The 27,558-nt window shown below is 35.4% G+C and overlaps 1 long non-coding RNA gene and 1 other non-coding gene across 3 annotated transcripts in view; both read right to left on the reverse strand.

The window, feature by feature from the left end:
• The window catches only part of LOC116102321, a 248,994-nt gene that overhangs the window by 66,326 nt on the left and 155,110 nt on the right, over nt 1-27,558 (reverse strand). Inside the window, exons 25-28 of one of the 2 annotated variants that reach the window (XR_004123077.1) lie at nt 10,265-10,357; nt 6,763-6,904; nt 4,413-4,543; nt 1,694-1,775 (exon numbers count right to left, since the gene is read on the reverse strand). This is a non-coding gene — a long non-coding RNA (uncharacterized LOC116102321). Of the gene's footprint in view, nt 1-1,693; nt 1,776-4,412; nt 4,544-6,762; nt 6,905-10,264; nt 10,358-11,973; nt 12,050-27,558 lie in introns of those variants that run through there. The other variant, XR_004123078.1, reaches the window with a different exon arrangement.
• On the reverse strand, nt 8,081-8,184 carry LOC116104222. The gene has a single exon (XR_004123754.1). It is a non-coding gene; the product is annotated as a U6 spliceosomal RNA (small nuclear RNA).

A 27,558-nucleotide genomic window follows, 5' to 3' on the forward strand; every position in this document is an offset into this window, starting at 1 on the left:
ACTGTACTAATCATGATGGAACAGTACCAATCTCAGTAAGGGGATTCAGGAGCAAATGACTGATAGTCCATATCCAAGTCTTTGTCCATCATTTCTCATTAGGTATAACTTGTGTAAAGGACATCTACAATTCTGGATGAAAATTTTTTTAATAAACCTTTGGTTTATTAAATAAGCTCTGTCAGTGTAGTCACTCCTTTCCCATAAAATAATATCTGTACCTTGCTGTTTAAAAAAAGTTTTTCCTGTTGAAGTAAGACTGGTCTCTTCTGACCTCTATTGCTATAAGGTGCCCCAGAAATTGAATATCTGGTGCTGAAAACAAGGAAGGGCAAAAGGTTTCAGAAAGTGGTCCTCCTCTGTTCTTGTTCACTTTCTAGTTTTGGGACTTTGAATAGGCTTGCCAGGAATATCAGTCTCTCCTATAGTCATTTCTCTCACTCTTCCTCTCTACCCTTTTCTCCTCTTATTTCTCACAGTTTTGCTCAGATACCAAGTATATTTTAGATAGTATGACTTTCTACATTCAACCAGACCATGAATCTAACACTTGCACAATTTCTGGCACAAGGGAGGCATTCCATGCAGGTCTTCTGCAATCACAAGTCTCATTTTAAAATATACTCCTTTGATGATTATTGGAGCTTTCCACATACAGTGAAAACTCTTTCCTCAGGCAGGTCTCCAGGATTTGAGAATATGCCTCCTACCTTCCAGCCACATTTGGAAAATCTGATACATTGGGGATGTTGCCATGCCTTTCCTATTCTTGTTCATAATCTGGCCTCAATATATATTGGACAATAAACACTGCTAGCCCAAATTCATAATTTTATATTTTAATATTTAAACTAATTTTGATTACTTTATATGATGGTCTGATAGCCTTATATCTGCATACTTAACAGCTCATCTTAACTCTTCTTGTCCCTGTCACTCATTTCCCTCTTGCAACCAATCCCAGAGCCCAAAATTAACTAACTTCTGTTCTCCCTTCACTAAAAGGTCTCCTATGGCCCATGGGAAAGAAGCATAAAGATAAAGATTTCTTCTGGCACCATGCTAAAAAATGGCAAAGAGTTGGTCCCAGTGAAAAAGCCAGTGAGAAGGAAGTACAAAATATAAATGGATAAAACACTTCTATTTCTCTGCCCCAGCTGAGAATCCAGGAATCTAGTTAGCCTTCTCAAACAATGATTCAAGGATCCCTCTTCAGAATAGCTGAAGGAGGCATGACATGTGTGTCTATACCAGACTTTTTCTATATGGACAAAGGCCCTTGGCTTGTTGGCTTGGAAAGGAAACTGGAGGTATAAATACATTGAGTTCTAATGTCTGTCTTTTCTATTGTTACTCTAAGACTGTTTCCTCTGATTGAAGATAGTGTTTATATTCTTGGGAATTTATTCCCACAGCAGTGGTCTGCCTTTGTTTCTTCTATAACATGTCTGAATACTTTTATCTGTTCTTTTTATCTTTTTTTTTTCAATGGTCTCTAAGTTATGGGTACTTATACTATCAAAAAGAAGAACACAAAAATACTTAGTAATCTTTTTAGGATTTCTGCCTTTTTCTCAAGATACACATAAATTAGCTTTAGTAATATAGATTTCTAGGTTCAGTCTTACAGAGATTTAGATATCTTTTGGGCATTGAGAATATTAGAAATATCATATATTGTTTTATTTCTTACATTTTATGTCATGAATATCTTTGAAGCAGTTGCTGAAAGTGAGCTTCATTGTCCAAAACTGTTGGGGACATGGTTCAAAAAACTAAGAAATTAAGACAGGAAAATTTTATGTTAAAACTTGTAAGAAAAAATGGTTAAGAGTCAAAAGTCTTAGTAAAGGTAATTTTAATTTAACACACTATAACATATACATACATATATATGTATATGTATATGTATATAAAATATAAATTAGTTTAAAAATGAAAATATATAATATACATATATATGTATGTATACATATATACATATATGTATATATATATATATATAAAATTTGGTGTATGCATGTTATAGTGTGTTAAATTAAAATATAAATATAATTTGATATATATATGACCCAAATTATATTTATGAAAATAAAAAGTAACAATAAGACCTACAAACAAACTTATTTAAACTCATTAGCTATTTTTCTAATTTGTAGAAAAAGTATTAATTACTTTGTCTAAGAATGGAGTTTTGTATCATTTTTTTCCTAAGAATGAAAGCATAACTGATTATGACAAAGACATGAATGCTTAAATGGCAATGCTACAAAATAAAGAGGAAACTAGGGTTCTCAGACTTTCCAAAGACTATATTTATAGTTTATGTTTATTTCTGTTCTAATAGAGTGTCAATGCAAAACCTGTACTTTTAACCTTTAGAAATTACAACAAAGATAAAATTAGAAAATCCTAATCTAATAAAAATTACTAAGTTATTTAAAACTATTACAACATAAATAAATAAGACATAAGAGTAGATGGTTAGTGACCTTATAAATAAGCAAATTATTTCATGTGCTTAGAACTATGGACTAAAGGGGAAGATCAATTTATACCTCCTGTTATACAGTCTTCTGTATACATTATTAAATTTATGCCTCAAAAAATAACTCAAAACAAGTGTAAAGCAAAAATTAAAGTGGGGAGGGACTGCAACCCCATTGGAAGATCAACACAGAATGGCTTGAACACCCATTTCTCCCAGATACTAGACCACCAACCAAAGAGTGTACCTGGAGAGATCCTTGGATCTTGAGATATATCAGAGGATAGCCTTGCCTGACGGCAATGGGAAGGGACACCTTTGGCCTTGGGGAGGCTTGATGCCCCAGTGTAAGGGGATGCTGGATTGATGGGGCAGGAGAGTATGGGAAGCACCCTCATCCAGGCAAAGGGAAGGGAGAAGGCAGATGTGGGATGGGGGGTTGGTAGAGGGGAAACAGGGAAATGGGATATCATTTGAGATGTAAACAAATGGAATGATTAATAAAAAAAGAAAAAATAAGCATATTTAATATAAAATAATATTCACAATTGGGTATATAAAGTGGTTATGAAAAATAGAATGTATGAGTATACTGGGTTAAATTTACAAATATACTGCACAGCAAGCCATTCTGAAGCTCAAGTCATATCCTTTCCCTTGATGAGACACTGTGGCATCAGAGAAAATAATATCTGAGTCTCATTACAAAGATACATGAGAAAAAAAGACCTAACAGAAGTCTTCAGCTGCTGCTTCCATCTCTATCTCTGTATGTTAGACCAAGAAAATCACTACCTGATCTACGCAGAAGAGGAAAAGGTCCTCATGTCTCATATGACAAGGGGATGCCCAGAGGAGGATCTCCCAAACTAAAATATTAGGATATAGTAAAAGGTGAAATTTTGTACCTAAGCCTACAATCTGAAAGCTGCATGCTAGTCCAATAGGCATGCACTTTATCCTGACTTTCAATTTTTCCTTTTAGGAAAGACTAATTCCATAGTCTATACTTTAACCACCCATGTTCTCTGATTACGAAAGAGGCTTCCAGATACTATGTTATCAAACTCACTGTTTGGAATTTTTTTTTAAATATTCAAGACACCAGTCTTTGAATCTTTGCTATACAGTCCTATAAAAATCACCCAATAAGTTTCTGTTTGTTTTTAAATGGTTAATCAGATGCTAAGTTTTACAGAATTACTTTACAAATCATCCAGGTCCTCATTCCTTTCACAGAAATCTGACAAAATAACAGTTACCTTATCATTCTACAGAACTCTCAAACATGACCCAACCAGTTGTATAATGGTATCTCACATCACTAAACAAAACATAGCTTAAATATGATGTTAGACTCTCAATAATTCCCTCAAGATCAAAATAGAGCAGAACAATTGGATAACTCTGAACTTATGCTGGCCAATAGCACAAGTCTCAACTTCTTTCATAAAAGCAATGACCTTACATCTTGTTATCAACCACAATCATAAATTTTTAAATGTTTTTCCTGCCTTACTTCAATAAACATAAAAGTGCTCTAAATGTTTTCTTAACTATATCCTCAGTAAAAATTATAATAGTATGACTATCAGTTTCCCTTTTCATATGTTACAATACTCATAGCATGCAAGAAGAATATACACTGTTATCAAATGGCTGTCTTGTGCTCTGTCCTATAACTCCTGTTCAGTTTTACTGTGAATCTAAGGACAGACCCTCTTTTGAGACACTCTAATTGCTGCACCTTCTACTTTGCTCTTTCTGTCAGTCAAAAGGATGTGTCTCTCTTCTCCCTACTTTGAATTATACTGTTGTTAATGTTTATCGCAGTAATATCTGTACATTTATCTCTGTGTTATCACTTACCTTTTAAATCTGTTACTATAAGTCTATCATTAGAACAATTTTTAGTCATAAATACCTCTTCCTCTGAGAAATCTAAGTGGTGAAATTCAATTGCTCATGAGCTTTCTTGACTTGTTGATTCTGCTTCTCAGATGACCATTTCTCCTGACCCTGAATTCTTATCCTTGCAAATGTTAAACAGAGGACCTTTCAGGGAATAAAATGAGCATATGACATATAATAGCTTCATGAACATTTGTAATAAATGAGATTGGGAATGTGACTCAAAAGAACTACTCAGACATAGTAATGCAACTGATATAACATACATGAATTAGCACCCGGTATTGATTCGCATTAACACAAAGGAGAATATGAATGAAAAAAAGAAATTATTCCAAGTAAAGTTATTTCCTTGGGAGTATGTAGAGCTCTCTTGCCTTGCCTATCATTAAAAAAAAGTTAGAGCGAATAGACAGAGAAGTGAAAGTAAAAAAAAAATTAACAAAATAAACTGTATTTGTCACAAAGCAGTAAAGACTTTCACTTGTCAGTAGAAATTGAATTACAAAGTAAAATCTCTTAATGACAGAAGTATTACAACAGAAAGTGTGCAAATAATATACTAATTTACTTTCAGTTGGCCTTTGGGTCCAAGTAATAAATTGTCAGTATATACTATGCCTCTTATCTCAGAGATTATCAGAGCAACATGTGAGAGTCATTCACTATAATGTCAAATTAGAAGCCTAATAAACCTTGTCCTGCACATTGTTGTTTATGAGTCATGGTGTTTCATCACAGCAACCAGAGCTCTAAGTGTTCAGAAGGAGAGAGAAAGACAGAGACAGACAAAGAGAAGGAAGTAAGGATAGAAGGATAGAGGAAGCAGGAGAGATAGACACAGAGAGACAGAGACAGAGAGAGAAAGAGAAAAGGGTGAGGGATAGAGGGACTGGGAGACAGAGAAACAGAGACAGAATGAAAGAGAGATAGTGACAGACAGAGAAAAGGAAGGAGGGAGAGAGGGAGAGAGGGAGCCGGTATCCAGAGAAACAGAGACAGAGAGACAGAGACAGAGAGAAGGAGGGAGGAAATGAGGGAGTGAGGAAGTGGGAAACAGAGAAACAGAGAGACAGAGAGAGACAGAGAGAGAGAGAGACTCAAACCTAGGACTGGAAAGCCAAACCCTGTTTGCTATAAACCTGGAGAGTTCTCCATCAAAGCAGCACCTCTGTTTCTTTTTTCTCTTTACCCTAGGTGTTTCAGGGTACTGGCTTTAGCTGACAATAGAGAAAAGCAGCCATTAAAGTAAGGAACCTGAACCTTTATCTGGTCACTCCAGTCTTTAATCCTGGCAAAATACAAGAATGTCTCATTTGCATCTGTAACCTGGTTCATATTGTGTGTAGTCAAATGCAGACTGTTGCTATCTCTTTGTAATTCTAATGGGTCAGTTTCATCAGGTGTGTGATTATATGATGACCCATCATACTGAATAATTACTTTTAAAGAGGAGTAGAGCAAATTAGCATGGTTTGGGTGTTTCATAGAGGTAATGGAATAATTTACAAGGTATATATTTTAGAGCAAAAACAGTCAAACCCTATTCATACATTCATAGTGTTTGTGGTCAGTATATGTGTACCTTTTGATATATAAGGAGCATATTGTCTGCAGGTCTATGCAAAGGAGAAGTGGACTCCTGGAATTATTTTTCAGGTCTCTTTTTTCCTTTAAAAGTATTTTCATATTAATATATACATTTAATTTTTAAATTCACAACCATGTCCCTAAATATAAATTTCTCCCAATATTCATTAGTATTCCCAATTTCGTGTGCTCTATTTTTTCATACAATTGCAGTCTATTTAGTGTTCTATATGTACATAGATGTGTGCACACCTATTAAAGCATGAGTAGCTTGTCAGATGTGAAACTGTCACTGAAGAATGCTGACTCTTACTTTTCCTGCTATCAATAAAATGCCACTAGATTCTCAGATATGTGTTTGGCTTTATTATCATGCCATTGGGTATGCTGGGGTTTGGTTGTCTTGTTCTGGTATAACAATTATACTTATAGCCCATGGCTGTTGGGAGTTTATATATTCATTTGTACTTGAATGTCTAGCAAACACTGTATTGATGCAGGAGTCTACTATCTCTGGCTCATTTGAGATAACACTTATCCCTAGGCTGGATTTCACCATGTGGTCTAGACTAGTTGAACAACAAGACTAGGAGGTCTATTTCTTGCTAAACTTCATGTCACAGAATGGTATTTACATACCACTGTGTTTACTTTTAACATGTGTACTAGAAATAAAGAGGATGATAATAATAGCACATAGTTGACTGAGCCATCTCACCAGCTTTGCAGATTTTAAAATTAAATAAACAATTAAATAAAATTCAAGAGTCTACCTCGCATATACTACATGAATCTTGCGATTTTCTTCTATAATATTTCAGATGTTGTCCTCTTAAGTGGTCCTTTAATGTCAATTTTAGTTTCCTGTAATTAGGACTGATATCTCAGTAAATGGGAAATTGTCTGTGCTGTTCCCTGTGAAAGTCAAAAATATAGTGGAGTAAGAGCTGCACAGAGAAACTTACTATATTTACTTTGTCAAACACTAACAAGATCTTGTGAAAACACTAGTCTATATCGATACAACTTTGCATTAAGTTCCAAGATTCTTTAATTTTAGTTGACTTGTTTGCCAAACAGGTTTCATTATTCAACAGGAATGCCATTCTAATTGTATAGTCAATAAAGTTGGTTTGGGAAATTTAGTTGGTATTAATATAAGTATGTCTTCAAAATTATAAATAAAACACAAATATTACTACAATATGTTTATAGTAATGATTATTCCATCACTCTCCACACTATCACTACTCTCATTCTAATCAAACTGGCTATAATCATTTCCAACACACACTCTTCCATCAACATGCCATTCTTTTTCATTTTTTGGTTATCTCATTTTTCCTTTCTTTCTGTTCTTATATTTTACTTTAATTGTACCTTATCTACCCCATACTTTCATTATTTTGTCTTTTACAAAAAAAGGCAACGAAAATTCCAAGAACCTCTGTATGAAGCCCTGAGTTTCAGAAATCAAAACAATTCACATATAGAACTAAAGATAAAGTTGATCAAATCAGAAAAAATAAAAATATTAATGGAAGGAAGTAAAAGCAGAAGACAGGATAAAGAAAAAAATAATAATTAGAATTTCTGAAAAGGCATCAGGAATTATATAAACCCTATAGCAAAATGGGTAAATCTATGAGTAAATAAATATACATATGTAGTTTTAATTATTTTTTATCATCTTATCTCCCTTCACTGCACAAAACTCCAATAACATATTAGAAGCCCTCGTTTGAGTTGCTTTTCTGTCTGTTCAAGTGATTTCCAATGTACAGGGTATTTCTATTGTTTGTTGCTGCCCCCTAGAAGTGGGCGTGTAGCCCCAACTGCTGAAAACAACATAACCAGGACTTAGAGGTCCCTGAACTGAAACTTTCCTGAATGTTTCCTCCTGGAGGACTAGCTTACATGATATAAGAATATGCTATGCAAGATTTCAAAGGAAATCCCTCTCAGCTTTGACACCTATAAACCACAACAACCATCAGCATCACACAGTAAACCTAAGGGTGCCATAATAAAATGTATACCTTGGAAGTAACCAATAGCTTTCTAACTGCTAGAAATACATTTCTAGCATCATAAAGAAATACATGCCTCATGAATTTGTATGTCATCCTTGCTCAGAGGCCATGCTAATCTTCTCAGTATCATTCCAATTTTAGTGTTGCTGACTGGACCACCAACCAAAGAATACACATGGAGGGACCTATGGCACTGGCCGCATATGTGGCAGAGAATGGCCTTGCTGGACATATGTGGGAGGAAAGGACCTTGGGCCTGAGGGTGTTTGAAGCCCCAACATAAGGAAATGCTAGGACAGGAGTGAGTGGATGGGTGGGAGAGAGAGAAAAGAAAGAAAAAATAGAAAAAAAGCAATACATGCCTGTTGAAACCTAGCTACATACTGTGTGCTAATAAAGTCAAGATTACTAGCAGAGAAACTACTAACCTTTATAATTTTACTAAACCATCATAATTCTTAATAATAATATAAGCATTTTCACTATACCTACAGATAAATATAGTTTTTAACCCTCATGAAGAAGAGTTATCTTTGAAACAGAGAGAGACCTTTATAGAAAATCACAACCTATCAAAATACAGAGTTGTTGAGCTTTGTCCCATTGGATAGATCTACAAAATCTTCACCAAGAAGAGGCTAAGAGAACATTACAGATATCTCAGAATTACTTCAGGAACCAAAGAAGCACGGTATATGCTGAGAGGTGTTAAATCCTAGGAGGTTATATTAGGGAATATATAATTATTTCCATATACAGATATACATATGATAATGAGAAATTTAAAAAGAAGCAATGGACTTAAAATCAAACAAAGAGGAGCATATGATAGTGTTTGAAATGAGAGAAAGAAATGAAGAAATGATTAAGCATTTCATAATCACAAAAAGGATTTAAAAACAACTACCAATAATGTCCATATAGGATCTAAAGAAAAAATATTTCTAAAATAATCTTGCTAATATGAAACAAATGCTTAACTGTGAATTACTTTCAAATTCTTAGGTTGAAGATAGCATGATTGAAATAACTGACCTTTCATTCAGTATGACCAACAGTTGTACCATATGAGAGCCATCCAAAATCATTTGTATTAGATGCCAATGAGAAAAATAAATATGACATGTTCTCAAAACTGAACACATGCATGGGCCATAAATTTCTTAACTTAAATGTAACATTACACAAAAAGAATTATAAGCATTATATATGTATGAAAATATACATATTTAAGTACAACACTTAAACCTAAATAGAGAATCTTTTTTTGAGCCTGGAAATTTTTGAAAAATGAACACTGACTTTGTGATTCTGTTGAATGTTATGCCCTGAGAAGATATGAATTAATGTATGTTGAGCCCAGTTGCAGGATCAATGACCCAACCACAAGTTCAAAAACATTTCAAGGAAACTCATATCAATGAAAAAAATTGAATGTTTTCTGTTACAGGATAATGAATGACATAAAGACATGTGCATTACAAAGCACTCACCATGGAGTGTGTATAATTATTCAGGGAAAGTGCAGAGGAGATCATTGCTTTAAGAGCAGGCAGCTCTCTAAGAGCCTCCCTTGCCAAAACAATTATTCATTTTAAAACTTGCCAAGTTCTTTACTTCCTGAATGCTATGATCTTTTCTCCTGCCTACAGGTGTGAAGTTCCATAACAAAGAATATGGCTATGAAAATAAATATCATCTCCTGGTGATTTGAGATGCATAGCTATAGGAAGACTTACTAGAAGCAATAGTGTTCTAAATTAGTTCCCATATCCTGAAGGAGAAAAAGTATAACAAGCCAAGACAGCACTGGCCTGTTGATATGTTAGTATTAAATACATTAATAATATGTTATAATATAAAAATATCAATATATTAACATAATTGTATACAAAATACTCAGTTATTTAGGCAAAAAATAATATTCTGCCAACTATACCACTGACATAATTGTCAATCTTCTAAATTTGTGAGTATGTATTTCTGTCCATAAGTAATTAGTACATGATTACAGGCATGGGCACCTAAGTATTTCTTTCTAGCCTATATTGACTTAAAATGCTACAGTAAAATATCAGTAGAATAAAAGACTTTATCAAATGGCTTCAATTTAGATACATCAACTAATAATAGAATAAAAATTATAAATTGTGTTGTAACTAATACCATAATTTCATGTTATTTCCATGTATATTTGAATATAAACTTACCCTTTACTTTAAAGTGATTACAGCATACTTACACTTAATATTTCCATTTCTCTGCCCCCTCAATCTTCTTCAATGTGGCCCATAAAACTGTCCATCGTTTTCAAATATTATCTTGTGAACAGCTCCTTAAAGAAAGCCAAACATAATCACTGAGTTGCAGCATTAAACTTTTCTTTCCACACTGTCTTTGTATAAATTCCCACTGTTAAACATTTAGTATCTCCACTTGATGACATTTACAACTCAACCAGACCCACATTAAAAAGAAACTCTCTAAGGAATGCCACTATCACTAGTAAAGCCTTTTTAATTATATATTTCTTATATTCTGGGTTGTAATAACGCTATGGAAATCAAGAAGTAGAGAAAAATGTGAATAATTGCCAATGATATCATATGAACAGTATAAACCTCTGTGATTTAAGGAAGATTTTTAATTTTTTTCTCCATTTTCCAAGAGTTATTTCAGATGAAATGGGTGGGGAAGATCCTGAAGCTCCATGCATGCAAAGTAAAAGAGGCTAAATATTAGCAGCCCTGAGAAGACAAATGAGGCATGTGGGCCAGGCCTGCTTTCATTCTTCTTCCAGGCTCTCGGCCACAGAGCTAATTTTTCAACTGAATAAATGAATATGGTAGAGACATGCCATAGTTATGTATATTAATATAATAGTCTTGATCATATGGGTACCCTTGAGGTTCATTTTGTATTCAGGGATCCTTGTACTCCTTTAACTGATGACTAGACCTTTCTCTGGAAGATGTGCAGTGTTCTGTTATCTCCTTCCACACTCCATACAGAATAGTCTTTAATACTTCCCTTAATAAGAACTTTGAACTCTCTGTATACACACAATTGAAGATTGGACTCCAATACTGCTGCATTTGCAATGCACAATGTGATGTAATCCTGGTATATGAGTGGTAATAAACACATGGTAACTGAACTCATTATGGGCTCTATAAAACATCAGAAAATGTATTATCACATAGCATCTATAAACACATAAAGAGTAAGATAATTAAAGAAGGAATCCATATAATAAAAATAATAAAAACAAAACAAAAAACCAACCCTACTGTCCTCTATGGAGAATGGTGATCTTTGCTTCCTGTCTCTGGTACAACAGTCCATGTATGTGTTGTTTACTTTAATGTCAAGTTGACATGGGGGTGTTGCCAGAGGAGAGATGGAAAGCTAAATTTAAAAATGTCTTTATAATCTTTGTCTATAAACAAACTTATAGGGCATTTTCTTAATTAGGAATTGATTTCATTGAACCCAGGCAACTGTGGGTAGTATTCTGCATGTGCTTGTGGTCCTGGGTTTTATAAGAGATTAGGTTGAATAATCTATGAGTGCAAACAAGTAAGCAATACCCCTTTATGTCCTCTGAATCAGCTTCTACTTCCAGTTTCCTTTTTTTGTTTGAGTTTGTAGTTTGCCTTCCTTCAATGATATACTATGATAAGGAAGTGCAAACTAACACACCCAGTCTTTTTCTCTAGTTCTTCTTCGTAGTGGTATTTCATAACAGTAATACTACACCTAAGTAAGACAGAGGTTTGTCCCATGCATGAGATATTGCCATGAGAGAACTGAGTATGTTGTTTTGTGTAGGATTTTGGAAGGAGATTGACACCTTGGGAAACTAAATACATTACTTGTTGACTTTACAGTGGATATTGCACAGGAATTTTTAAGATAACAGGTGATGGTGTCTTGCCTGGTGATGTTTCAGAGAGAAGCAGAGACTCTACTAGGCCATTTCTGTGATGAATCTTTTGTGTCAGATCAGCTTTAACTGATGAATTGGCTGTAATCAACAAGAGAACAGGATCGCTAAAGTAAGACTTCTTGCTTTGGTAGGCCTACAGATGCTGGTCAGCTGGGGATGAAAATCAGTTGTGATTAAGAATACCACAATATCATTGAGATAAAGTCCTGTGGGAAGTGCTTCTTAAAAGTCAACACATGGAATGGTTGGAAAGGTGGCTCAGTGGTTACAAACACTGAATGTTCCTCCAGAGGAATGGGTTCAATGCACAGCACCCACATGACAGCTCACACTTGTCTATAACTCCAAGATCTGAAAACCTTACCCCGTCAAACATAAAAGGAAAACACAAATACACATGAAATAAAAATGAGTCAATACACAGAAGATGTGTTCTAGGATCTGTTAAGGTGGTTCCTCCTCTTAGCAGACTAATCCAGTACTGTAAATGTCATACAGCTCTAGATTTGAAGGCCTGAGAGCTGTAGGGTACATGAAAGCAGAAAGAATGGGACTGTAACAAGAGTGAGGTTGATAGGATTCCAGTTCCCTATAATCACCTCTTAAAACTAAAATCTCATCTTGACAGCAGCAGGAATAAGGATCTCTCCCTTCCTGAATTCTTTGCATGAATACTGCAGGGTACATAGCCCCCCTCCTCCTCCATTGCTTGCATGCTGCCATGATTTTCTACCTGATGATAATGAACGAAACCTATGAATCATAAGCCAGCCTCAATGAAATGTTTTCCTTTATTAAATTTGCCATGGCCATGGTGTCATTTTACAGCAATAGAAACCCCAAGACAATGTGTAATCTGAATAAAGTCTTTCCTCCCCAATTTGCTTTTGGTAATGGTGTTTCATCCCAGACATAGTAATCCTAGACGAGACAATGTGTAGGTAACATATTTCAATACATTGGAACAAACCAAAGAGGCAGACTGTGTAGAACAAAAGGCTTACCGGTTTTCTCTTGGTAGACATCTAGCAAGGTATAGAATTTGGGCTAAAGAGTGGAGCTATGTCAAATTTCTCTTATGTTATAGAAAGAAATTGAACTAGCCATAGACAGATGTATTGCCTAATAGAACACCCTGACATATATAGTAATATTGAACTGTTTCTAAAATAGATCATGAGAATTAAGGGAAAACATGTCACTTATATCTCTTGATGAAAAATAATTATTCAACATCATCACATAAATTTCTTACTATATCATATTTCTCAAAACTGTACACAATCTTATAAACACGAATAAACTTTGTACAACTATTTATGTGAAAATCTATGGCCTTAAAATGAAGCAGATATAGTTAGTCACTATGTATGTTTGGACTTTCATTTAAAACAGGGTATATGAGAGACTTCTTCCCTCCAACTCATGGTTTCCTTGCAATGCCACATCTTCTGTGTGGGTCTGATGCATTGATGATGTTGTTTCTTAAGAAAATATCAGTCTTTCTAAAATATGTATATATACCTATTGCAGCTTCAAATATGTTTTCTTTCTGAAGAAACCACTAGACGAAATGGTGGATTTTTTTTATAAAATATACAAGTGAAAACAGGAATATACTCACAGGATAAGTACTGTTAGATCAATATACCACTCTGAATATACAAATTCAAATTTGCATATTAATCTAACTAATTTTGCCTGTGAAATACTATTTCCTTTTTTTTTTCTTTTCTTTTTTTGGCTTTTCGAGACAGGGTTTCTCTGTGTAGTCCTAGCTGTCCTGGAACTCACTCTGTAGACCAGGCTGGACTTGAACTCAGAAATCCACCTGTCTCTGCCTCCCAAGTGCTGGGATTAAAGGCATGTGCCGTCACTGCCCGGCAAAATACCATTTCTTAAGAAACACTATAAAGAATTGGCTAGAGTATCCTGTGCATTTCTTAGAAAAAAAATGATAAAATGAAATTTTAACAATTTTACAAAATTAACTCACCCACTACTAGTTATATAATTTACTACTGGACCATTTAAATTAATATGTTATGTAATAGTGGATGCTTGTAATTTCATGCTATATAAACATGTGAACATAAACTCAATTTGGTCTTTAAAATGCAGTGCCCTTACCCTTTAGGCTTCTAGTTCAATGCCATTTCCAAACTTATCAGTATGGTGAATCTAGTTATCCACTATTAACTAAACTCTCTCCTGACCAAATCTGAGGAGAAAGACATATACAAATATTAAGTGACACTGCTGAGCTTCTAAATAGAAAAGTATTACCACTCAGGGATAGGGTGATAGTGACCTCCTGTTATCCATACCAATCATCCAAGGAAGTTTTTGAGAACTTTTTTAGATTCCAATAAATAATTTGTCCCTCTCTACCCCACTTGTCTCCTTCCTAATTTTCCTACCTTGTTGAAAGCATTGAAAGTTCATATCTTGGAATTCACATCATACATACATGTAAGAAGCACAAATTGAAATAATTGGCTTTGAAGAAGAGTGGGAATGGGTATAGAGAAGGATGTAGAGAGAAAGCAAAGAGGAATATGTTGTGATTAAATAAAACTTTCAAAAGAAAAGAACAGAAAGGAAATTTTCCTATAAAGCTCTTTCCTTGAGGATATGGTCAGGTCTCTTAACTTGCCTGATATCAAAACTGGAGTGTGCAGACAAGGAAGAGTAAGCAAAAATATTTGTCACACAGCAGAAACAATATTTACCAAAAAAAAATAGGAATGTGAATCAGAACATAGTATCTGTGATACTCTTGATGCCAGTTTTACAGTTCTCTGCTTCCAGATAATCACTGACTATTAGACAAGAGGAAGTCAGCACATGACCTGTCACAAAATCACCAGCTATCGGCAACTGATCACCGCAAGAAAATGAAAAATTAAGTTTCCTCTGAGTTTCATTGCATATGCAAATTACCCTTAAATGTCCAAAACTCAGAAGCAGAAAGCACAGAAAAAAGTACTCAAAAGCATTTTTGAAGGTTCTTTTTCTCATAATGCTCACTCAGTGTTTTGTTTCCTTTGGTTTCTGTTGCTGTTCATGGTGGTGGTACTGGTTTTGTTGTTATTGTTGTTGTTGTTGTACACCTCTGCATCTTTTCCTTTGGCTATTTTCTTCTGTTTCTTTCTTTTGTCTTATTTTGGTTTGTTTTATCTCAATTGCTGATTATTATAATTAAATTCATATCTATATTCTCATTAGAGAGAGAAGGAATAGTGTAGATTTGGGTTGGTGGGGAATTGGTATGAGACTGAAGGAAAGTCCATACAGAGACTGCTCCACTTGGGGATCCATCCCATATATGGTCACTAAACCCAGACACTATTGTGGATTCCAGGAAGTGTTTGCTGACAGGAGCCTGATATGGCTGTCTCCTGAGAGGCTCTGCCATAGCCTGACAAATACGGAGCCTGATGCTCACAGCCAACCATTGGACTGAGCATAGGATCCCTGATGCAAGAGTTGGAAAAGGGTCTAAAGGAGCTGAGGGGATTTGTAGCCCCATTGGGGGAGCAACAGTGTCAACTGGCCAGACCCCCTGGAGCTCCAAGGGACTGGACCACAAACCAAAGTGTACAGATGGAGGAACCCATGGCTCCAGCTGCATATGCAGCTGAGGATAGCCTTGTTGGACATCAGTGAGAGGAGCAGCCCTTGGCCCTGAGGAGGTTTAATGCCCCAGTGTAGGGGAATGCCAGGGTGGGAAGACAGGAGTGGGTGGGTGGGTAAGTGAGCACTCTCATGAAGGCAGGGGGACGGGGGAGGGGATAGAGATTTCCCAAGGGGAGACCTGGAAAGAAGAATACAATTGAAATGCAAGTAAATAAAATACCCAATTTAAAAAAAAGTGTTGGAGTAAGGGAAAACACATAATTACATATGGTACAAAATAAAATCTATCTTCGATAAAAAGAATAGCCCCTGTAAAAAGGTCAGTGTTTCAGCTCTGACCTTGCTCTCAGAGTTTTAGTTTGCCATATTAGAGATATATGTAGATAGCAGTTCTCCTCACAGTAGGTCTGTGAACAGAGTGTGAGGAGCAATAGCTCTCCTGTCTCTATTAAATACTTAAGGCTAAGATGCTTGTGGAAGATAAAGCCAAAATCCAATGGTAAATAACATATATGTGTATATATATATATATATATATATATATATATATATATATATATGTTAATTTGTGCTTCTCTTATACAGTGCAAACCCCCTCCCTCCCTGCTTTCCCTCTCCTCTGGAACATCTCTTCCTCCGTTTCCCTTCAGAAAAGAGCAGGCTTCCTATTGATAACAACAAAACATGGCATAAAAAATGCAATAACGGTTGAAAAAAAAAAAAACCTTTATATCATGGCTGCATGAGGCAACCCAGGAGGAGAAAGCAAGTCCCAAGGGCAGGCAAAAGGAGTCAAAGACCTCACCACGCTGACAGTGGGAAGTCCCACAAAACCCCTAAGCTAAACAAGCAGACACTTGCAAAGGACCTAGCACAGATGAATGCAGGCTCCATGACTACTGTTTCTGTCCCTCTTAGCCACTGTGAGCAATACATTTTAAAGAAGAGCAGTGGATTAGGAAGCAGAAACATATTTCCTAAACAGGAAATAGAAACAAATAATTCCAAATAATTCAGGAGTGTGGAGTCTTTTATTAAGTACCTGTCTATGCTGGATTTCCATTGGCTCTGTTTCCTGGCACATCTTAATAAGGGTCCTCTTTCACTGTTATGTAGGTTGTAGTCAGGTCCTGGCTAGAGCCTGGACCCAGCTGAGAGCTGGACTCCAGCCAGGAGACTGACTGGCAAAAACCCTCTGTTCAGGGACTTATATTTGCTCTCTTCTTCTATGATTGGCTGAGTGTGTGCATTCATAATAAGAATGGGCTTAGAACCAATCAAATGAGAGATCTCAAAACTAGCTATGTAAATCAATAGCCTTCTGTAACCGGGGAGATTTCTATACAAGCTTGTATTTATCTGTCCCTCCTCCTTCTGTGCTGCAGCAGGCAGGGACAGTGAAATAAGGAAGAATAAATGAATGTAATTTTACATGGTTCCATTTAACAAAAACAGCCAGTGGTACGTGGGGGCTGAGCATGTATCCGGTTGCTTGGGAATAGATGGCCATGTATAAGGAAGCGTCTTTGTCTGTCTGAACCCTTCTGATTGTGATTTCATGCTGCCAGGTCCAGCTGCTGCTGACACGTTCAACCCAGCTGTGGCACTGTTTATAAGCGCAATGATTATGAGCATGAGCCATCACACTGTATTAGAACTCTGTCTATTAAAATGATTAGATTACAGAAAAAGCTGATTAGTTTAAAAGAAGAAATGAGGTGTTCTATCCCTAGTAAAATAATATATCCCAATAAACATGGAATGGCTCAAAATATAGTCACTATAAAGAAATAATTTAACAGGTATTATGAAAAACATATTTCAAAATAGGTCTATAATTATTCTCTGTCTTTGTCTCTGCCTCTGCACCTCTCCCTTTCCCTCTCCCTTCCCCTCTCCCTTTCCCTCTCCCCTTCTCTCTCCCTCTCCCCTTCTCCTCTCTCTCTCTCTCTCTCTCTCTCTCTCTCTCTCTCTCTCTCTCTCTCTCTCTCTCTCTCTCTCTCTCTCTCTCTCTCTCTCTCTCATACACACACACACACACCCTCTCTTTCTTTCTCTCTTTCTCTGTGCGTCTGCATGTAATTGTGAATTCATACAGTGCTAGGGTAAGGAGTGAACAAATTGTGCATTCAGGTAATATACAAAAGGGAAAGTGTACGTTTTCCCCCACTGGTAGCCTCATTTCTTAAAACGTATTTTATTCAATATAAATATTATGTGCTTTTAATATTTCCCCTCCATGTTATAATCTAAAATTCATCACTACCTCTAGTATTACTACTCTACCCATACTTGTATAAATATCTCTCTCTCTCTCTCTCTCTCTCTCTCTCTCTGTGTGTGTGTGTGTGTGTGTGTGTGTGTGTGTGTGTGTGTATGTGTATACATATCCATGTGTGGGACTACTTTCTTATTTTTTTTTCCTGAAGAATTACTTATTTTATTTTTCTTTACAGCTGAATAGAATTTTTTTTTCTTTTAGATATTTTCTTTATTTACATGTAAATTTCTCCATTCCCAGTTTCCCCTCCAAAAAACAAAGAAACAAACAAAAACAACAAAAACAAACCCCTGTTGCCTCCCACTTCCCCATGCCTTCCACCCCGCCCTCTCCCACTTTCTGGCCCTGGCATTCCCCTACACTGGGGCACAGAACCTTCACAGGGCCGAGGTCCTCTCCTCCTATTGATGATCGAATTTGCAATCCTCTACTATACACATGCTGCCTGAACAATCAGACCCCTCCATGTGCAGTCTTTGGTTGGTGGTTGAGACCCTGGGAGCTCTGACCAAAAGGTGGACATTTCATTCCTTCTTAAAAGGGGGAACCAAATACCCACGAAAGGAGTTACAGAGATTAACTATGGAGCAGGGACTGAAGGAAGGGCAAGCCAGCCTAAATATAGCTATCTCCTGAGAGGCTCTGACAGTACCTGACTAACACAGATGTAGAGGCTCACAGCCATCCATCGAACTGAGTACAGGGTCCCCAGTGAAGGAGTTAGAGAAAGGACCAATGGAGCTGAGGGATTTGCAGCCCCTTAGGACAAACAACAATATGAACTACTTTCTTATTTTTATGATTATAATTTAGTTACATTTATTCTTTTCCTTTCTTCCTTCAAATTTCCCATGAACCACATCACAATATTTTTCAAATTTATATCCATCTTTTACTAATTTTGTTACATGTATACATGTATATACATATATATCCTTAATATAATCTGATCAATAAGATCAATAACTTGATGTATGTTCTCAAGGTGACCATTTGCTAAGACACAAATAATTGGTGTGATCTTCACTGAGAATAGCCATATATTCCTTTTTTTGGCTTTCCTCAATTGTATATTGTTCATTGAGTATGGTTAAGTCCTTGTGGATTTTCCCATCAAGTTTAGCTCAATTCAGATGGTCAGGATACTGAAACAATTGATGGAGCTTCTAATATTATTCACAGAAACATTATTATAACAAAACTCCCTGATCACCTGGCTCTTACTTTTTTTTTTTTTTTGCTACTTCACTTTATTGTACTATGAACAATAGGTATAAGAATATTTCATGGATATATTTATTATGAACTTGCTACCTGGGATGGGTGGAGATTCTGGGAGTCTATGAAGGCTACTCTAACTAAGACTCCTAGCAGTGGGGGATATGGACCCTGAAGTGACTACCTCCTGTAGCAAGGCAGGTCTTCCAATGAAGGGATAATGACACTATTCCACCAATAAAACCTTCAACCCCAAATTTCTCCTATCTACAAGAAATTCAGGGACAAAGATGTCACATTGACTGAGAGAATGACCAACCAATGCCTTTCCCAACATGAGATCTATCCTTTGAGCAAGAACCAATCCTAAACACTATTAATGATACTTTGTCAGGAACCTAGTATACAGGAACCTAGTATAACTATTCTCTGAGAAGCTCTACCCAGCAGCTGACCAAAACAGATGCAGATACCCACAGACAAACATGACATTGAACTCACGAAGTCTTGTGGAAAATTGAGAGGAAGTGTTGAGGAACCTGGAGGGAATAGGTACAGCAGCAGAATATACAAATAAAAATAATGGACAAGCTTCCAAAGGAGAAAGGCAATCAAAAGTCATATATAGCTAAGATGCTGTAAACCTCATCAATAAGCAGCATAGCATAATATCCTCAAGTGTGTAGTGGTAGCACATATAACTTTGTGTCATCTAGTACCACTCTAATTGCCTTTATGGCCTTTAAGGAGACATTGCCTAATACTAGAAACATGGTCAATTACTTGGTGCTACTGAAGTTATGGATAATGGAGAATTGTAAACTTTAAACTTATTAATCTAATATAACAATGCAATCCTATATAACAACAAAATATTATATATTAGTCTAATCTAACAATAATTTATATAAATTTGTCTGAGTACACTAAGATAAATTTAGCCTTCTCCATTCATACAGAAACTCCTCATTGTAAAAGATGATTATTTCAGAAAACCATAACCAGTCAAACTATAGAGTTGTGTAACCCATTCTCCCTTTCTTGTTAATACCAACTTGTCAATTTAGGGCTATATAAGTGTTCAAGGATATATGGATCTCCAATGAAATTTTGGTATCTTCTGAGGCCAAACATTACTGAAGAAAACCAATTCACCTTTCTCCAGCAGTCCACCAAGAGTCAATGATAACTAAAATAGGAGTGGGACTTCCTGAGGATTCCATTAGTCCTGCTAAGATTTTATCTACCTTGATCTGTATAAGTCTTGTATATACAGATTTAACTCCTCACAGCTCATGTGCTCAGCTCTGATGTTGTTCCTACTACATTTGTTTCATTCGATATAGTTATAGTCACCAAACTTACCAAATAATGTAGGTTGGCTAGCCAGAAAAACTCAGCAATCTTAACTTAATGTAATTGAATTGCTTGCCCAAAGCACTAAACATGGATTTTTACCTGTATATTCTAGATACAAACTCAGAAGCACATAATTTCAGAGGAATTTTGTTGCCTACTGGGCCACCATCAGATGCAGGTATAATTGACCTTAAAATTAAGAAAGAGTAGCCCATTGACTATAATTCAAGGACAGCAAGAATATTTACTCTATATATCCAGAAATCTTTTTCTATCATAACATTGAAGATCATCTTTGACCTATTCCTAAATTTTCAATGTTGTTTCTCTGAAATCTTAGAAAATGAGAAGTATCTGCATTGTTCTGTTGTGAGCCACAAGTAGTGTAATAACTCTCCACTAAATTCTACAACACATGCAAGACAGACAAGCTTCTAACAAAGTATTCTTTCATATTGTCATTTCTAGTAAGGTTGATTTTAGAATTTCTTACAATATTAAAGTAGAAAAGAGAGTCCCCTATGTCTCTCATTTTTATATTTGGTCTACTTCTTACCACCACACTATGTTGAAGTGAACACTAGAGATAAGAATGATATAAAACCTATAGGTAAACTTGAATATTGTACCAACTTCCCAAAAGTATCATCATTTCACAAATCATAGCCCTACCATGGTAATAGAGGTTTAGTGATTCAAAGTCATATATGAATTGTTCATGATAGAATGTAATGTTAATGATAATCAGTAGTCTTACTATATGATCAAGGGATTGAATTATGCCAAACACTACAAACCTAGCCAACTCTCCACAGGCAGTTAGATTATCAATCTTGGAATACAACCTACAGTGGCCAATTTTACTGAACCAGTGTTATTTAGAATCACATTATAAATATTTATCTTTATATCCACAGATTAACATAAGACTGACCATCAGCAAAACAACTTCATTTTGCAGCAGAAATAGACCATTACAGTATACCACTGGTAAAAATTAAACTGATTGTGGTATGCCTAATATCAACTGTAAAATTTAAAAACATCATCATCACCCAAACATCAGAGTATTGTAGAAGTGATGGAGAAACTACTGTAAATCCAAAAGAACAGTATGCCTGCTTTGAGAAATACCCTTCTGTATGTGAAAGAGAAGCTGTATCCATGAAATTTCAATCATAAACATTCCTAAAAAGGAATGATATGATGAGACTCCAGGCTTAAATGTTGTTGGTGATATGGAGAAAAATAACAAGGCTACCTAAAGAGCTATGAGTAATAATGGACTTTAAGAAATGGAGAGTTAATTTTCTCCTAGAAAGAGCCTTTGAAAGTACAGAATATCTGAAAAATTCAGCACTAGAAAGAAACTATAAGCATGTATAAACATAAACACACCACATAATGAATATATGTGTGTGTGTGTATGCTCAACACTTCTTGAATACAGCGGTTAGTCATTAGATATACATCATTATATGTATGTAATTACAAAATTCATAACTATATGCCTAGAATTAGAAATCAAATGGGACATAGAGGAGTGTTGCTGTGGATAAAAGATAGAATGATATAAGTAATCATTAGATCATATACACATGTATGAATACATGAAAAATACTTAAAAACTTCCTAAAATGTATAATTTAAAAATGGAATGTAATAGATTCACCTTACAAAAGGCGATAGTTCTCAACTAATCATTTAGGCCACCAAGTAAAATGTGCAATAGTGGAAATGGTTTAATTTTTGAGTCATTCTCTAATGGGGTCACATAGACTTTACAGCCGTCCCAGGATACAGCCACAAGGGTATCTGCTACTCTATACAACTTAATTGTGAGACCTATTACTGGAAATGCAGCTTATTTATGACATCATACACAGAGAAACTGACCTAGTAAAAAATTAGAAGCTTTACTATTACTGACTAGAAATTCTGGTATTGGAAAGTAGAAAGAAGAAATCAATACTACCCAGATACAAATGATGCAACCTACAATAGTGATATGCCTGTACAATACACTGGGAACTCATTGTACAAAAGTGTTTGAAGTAATCATTTAGGTTTATGAATTCATGATGCAATCCATAAAGCAAAACCAGTAGAGAATATTGTTAGTTTGACAAAAAAACAGGAGCCTAGATGGGACAGGAGCCTAGCGGAAAACCTGCTAATATTATTTTGCTAAAGGTATCTAGTATTAAAATGACTCCCATAGATAAGCATGTTTTTCAACAATTATTAACAAAGCTTCTACTTGTAGTAGATGGGACATGACATAAAGACTCAAAACTGTGCAATGTGCCAAGAATGAGAAACTTTGGAGCACTTGCTCCTAAATGAGATGTCTTAAGCAAACTTCTTAGTTCATACCTCAGAGATTTCTACAGAAGAAGAATATAAAAAGATTGTCAGAGCCAAAGGTGGTGAATAACTCTAAAGAAACAGAATCTTCTAGACAAGTAGGTCTGGTAAATTTGAACTCACAAAGTCTCTCATAGTAAGAAAGACTTAAATGAGTTAAATTAAATTTCTCAAGCCCCGTAGGCAGAACAAATTCTTCAACAGTGGAAGCCTTTCATTCAGTTCTTAAAAAAAACCAACACCTGTTGCAAACAGCTTTACTGTCTTAGAAACTGCTAGATTTTTTTTGTGGTCAATAACTAATAGGGAAGTCATTTAAGACTAGCCCTAGAATTTCCAATGTACAATGTTATGGCTTCGACAAATATCTTCTTTTATCTTTTCTGTACCTTTAAATAGAATCACCTCTCCTATACATCATTTGTAAAATAATCATAAATGCATGATTCTTTAGATGCATTTTCATGTTTATTAAATGAGTCTCCAAAGCTGCAAAATGCTCAAAGATTACATAATGATAGCTACATAGAAAAGGGGGCATACAGTATATGGGCAAAACAATGATGCAAATGTGTGAGTCATTACACTATACGTAATAATAGGACTCCTGATTTAACATTGGTGAAGTACTTGGAACAACCACTGTCATCTCTTCTGAGCAAGTGTCAGCTGATCTCAGGAGTTCAAAGCTATGGAGATACTAAATCAAATATAATCAATACGGAACACAGCATTGAATCTTAGCATATTATTTCTTCCTCTCATCACTATTGGATACAGTAGCATGGACAGGAGGCACTAAGTCTTCCACAGAGAATCCCTTCATTTTACCAACAATATTTGCTTTGGTACATATGACTCCTTTTTCTCTGCTCTATACAAGACAAATGACAAAGGAGATGCTGTTCTTCAATGCTACAGCTATTAGTTAGTTGTATTCACTGGGGTAGCAGGATGGCTCATTTTTTCTACTGTGATTTTAGTTCCAACTGTAGCCTACAACCCATGTTACCTGAGTACTGGTGGAGGTCCTAGTTATGTAAATTATTCCCACCCATAACACTTCTTTTCACAGAAGAGAATGAAGCACTGATTAATACAGAGACATAATTACACTGAATAGAGATAGGCTTGTCTTCACCTTCTATTCAATTCTAGGTGAGTGTTTAAAGCCCTGTAACAGATCATGAGAAAAGTAACTGCTGTCTTCAGTAATTTTTCTTAGGAACTTCCCACACTAGACTTCACAAACTCTTCTGCTTCTGCTTTCCTTTCCTTTCTCCAGCAATCAATCTCACTTTACAGATAATCTTTGAAAGTTGGTGAAACTACATAAATCTGCTAAAGCCTATCCAACTTTATAAAAAAAAAAGAGGAGTTCATAAAAACTATAAAATCTCCATGCCAGCCACAAGATCCTTGCTTAGTACTTGCTTTCCTCAGTCAATGAACATTATTTACTAGAATGAATATTTTTTATCTATCAGTCTCAGTCAACTGAATATCAATTATTTCTTTCTTCATACCTAATTCCCTCAGTAGTACTTTTCCAACTTCTACTATCTTCCAGTATCTAATATCCATGGAGACTTTCTATAGTGTTGGAAGAGTATTTATTATAGCTCATAAGAGATAACTAATGAGAAATTGATTACCATCTATGGTCTCCATTTATGAAGACTATGCTCAAAAGGGGAATATAAGGATATATTGCTCAGTTTCTTTGCTTCCACAGCTCACATACTGACCCAATCTATCCCCATATCTAGTGAACACACAGGACAGGCTGTGAAAGTTCTTTGATTACTGAAGCTTTTCTATAATTCTAGCAGTTTCAGTATTGAACTGTCTTTGATGAACATTTGCTCAGACACCTGAACATAATGAAGAGTAACGTCTGCATATTGGCTCAGGGATTTTTCCATTTATCTTTAGCAAAGGCAGGACTCAAGTTGTATCTTTTCCTTTTTCTGTCATTCCATTCTGGTTACTCTAAGATTCCAATGGGTAACAGATTTTTGGGTGGTAGGTGGTGGCAGGAATGTTAAAGCAATAGAGAAATTTGTACAAATTTCTCTTTCCCACAAACACATACTCTCAGCTGGCTCTAATTTGCTATTGTTAGTGCATGGTCCAAAAATCCAAGTTGGATTGAAGAAGTGGTCAGAAATGGCAGCACTATCCAAATCAACCTTTACAGTTTTATCTAGAGTGAAACTTCCTTTTGCCTTATAACCCAGGAAGATAATTTTTTCATTAATCTCCAGTCCCAGATAAAAGTCTCCCCCCAGAATTCTTCATGGGAAATCACCACACAGCCATTATCAAACCCACTGCTTTATAGGAACACAATCATCCTGTTTCTCCTTGTTTGGGAGGGGGTTCTGATTGACTGGAGATTCCACCTGTAGTAGGCAATGTGACAGAGATATCTTCTCAGATGAGAGTTGCTTGGGTGATTGCTGGATAGTCAAGACTATATACAAGTTCTTCTGCATGATTTTCAACTGGGTATATGACCTTCAGCATAGGACTTCTAAAACCCTGGATAAAAGTTGTTGGAATGAACCCGAAGAAACTCTTTTTGACCCTGTCCAAAGTAGCTATGCTTTCCCTGACTGAGAGTATCTGTGTCTTTCAATTTGAAGTAGTAGCTTCTGTTCATAATGGTCTCTCTTCTCCCATACATCATATTAAGCTTCATTAGAAATCTAAAGATTTTGGGGAAATGGTCTTTATTTTTTATTGATTTAAGTTTTATTGCATTATAATGAGAAAAGATACATGATTTCAATTTATCTGAATTTGTTAACATTTAAAAAAAAATTAAGTAAGTCGAATTAAATCACATTCCTGTTTTCCCTTCTGTACCACAACTCTTCCCAGAGACCCCCATTCAATACCTACAATACCATATTTTTGTCATATTCTTTAAAATTTATAAATATTATAACAATAAAAATGAGTATTACAAAAGTTGTTTGATATAAAACAACAATCAATTTAACAGTCTTATGTAGATGTTTGTCTACAGCAATACTGAAAATACATATGTTTTTCTCAATATAACTCTAAATATATTAACTGTATATTAACTGTATAAATATATAAAGTCTTTTTGTTTGCTTGTTTGTTTGTTTATTTTGTATGTAGTAGAGCTTAAAATCTTGGCTGTTACTATAGTACAAGCCCAAAATAAGAACAATTTTTAGACATTGGACTTCATTGTATTAAAGCTGTGCATGTCAATGACCCTTATATCACCAAAGGATTTTACCTTCATCATAGCTAAGCTAAGAGTTGACAGTTCTGCTGCACCAAGGAATGAATTGTAGGCGCGATTTTGGATAAAGAGTTCCTGCTATAGTCAAAGCTATTTGATTTGAGTGAGTGTCTTTATTCTCAGCCCACAGAGAACAGGTTAAATTCATTTAAGAAGTGGTGTGTGTGTTAAGATGTTTTATCCATAAAGTCATTCACCAACTGTTTCAATGAACAATGGTTCTACTTGGAGGTGGCACAGACATTAGGTGCAGGTAAGAATTTGGTTCATTAGCTGTGATAATTTGGAAAGCATTCATCTCAGAGAAAGAGTAACTTCTAAAGTCCTCTTCTTCAAACTTGATACAATAGTTACAAACATCAAGCAAATCATTCAGTCTCACTCTTTGCTGTTCTCTTACAAGCCACCTCCCAATTTAATTGTCTACATTTCTTTTGGCTGTATAAATACTTTTGAAATATGTAAGCTGTTCTGAAAACCATAGTATTGCATAAAAACATGAAATGAACAATAGAGAGGCTGAAATAGGAAAAGCCTGATTTCAAGACCATTATGTGGTACTCAGCAAGAAACTGTCAAATACAAACAAGCAAGTGTATATGGATTGTACAATATTAGACCTATTTTTCCAATTACCAAATTAGAGAGACCATTTGATGACAGTCAGCAAATTTCTAGTTCCTCATATTTTTGGATTTCAATCAATTAGAATATGTTGGTAATGTTAATTTACATATTAAGATATTAAGAAAAAGTAATTGTTACTTCCTGTTGTTTTTGTTGTAAGAGGTGGAATTAGGTTTGTGTGGGTTTGTTGAAGATTACTTTCTTGCTTCTTCTAGAGTTGAAGTTTTGCTATTTATGTTGGTGTTTTGTATCTATTATCTTTTGTAGGGCTGGATTTGTGGAAAGATATTGTGTAAATTTTGTTTTGTCATGGAATATCTTGTTTTCTCCATCTATGGCAAGTAAGAGTTCTGGCATTTCTGTTTTCTTAGGGTTTGTATGACATCTGTCCAGGATCTTCTAGCTTTCATAGTCTCAAGTGAGAAGTCTGGTGTAATTCTGATAGGCTTGCCTTTATATGTTACTTGACCTTTTTCCCTTACTGCTTTTAAAATTCTTTGTTTTGTGCATTTGCTGTTTTGATTATTATGTGACAGGAAAAATTTCTTTTCTGGTCCAGTCTAGTTGGAGTTCTATAGGCTACTTCTAAGTTCATGGGCATCTCTTTCTTTAGGTTATGGAAGTTTTCTTCTATAATTCTGTTGAAGATATTTACTGGCCCAAAACATTAGGATGCTTCACTCTCTTCTATACGTATTATCCTTAGATTTTGTCTTCTCATTGCAACCTGGATGTCTTGGATGTTTTCAGCTAGGAGCTTTTTGCTTTTTGCATTTTCTTTGACTGTTGTGTGAATGTTTTCTATGGTACCTT

This window comes from Mastomys coucha, unplaced genomic scaffold (genome assembly GCF_008632895.1).
Source record: "Mastomys coucha isolate ucsf_1 unplaced genomic scaffold, UCSF_Mcou_1 pScaffold21, whole genome shotgun sequence".
NCBI lineage: Eukaryota > Metazoa > Chordata > Mammalia > Rodentia > Muridae > Mastomys > Mastomys coucha.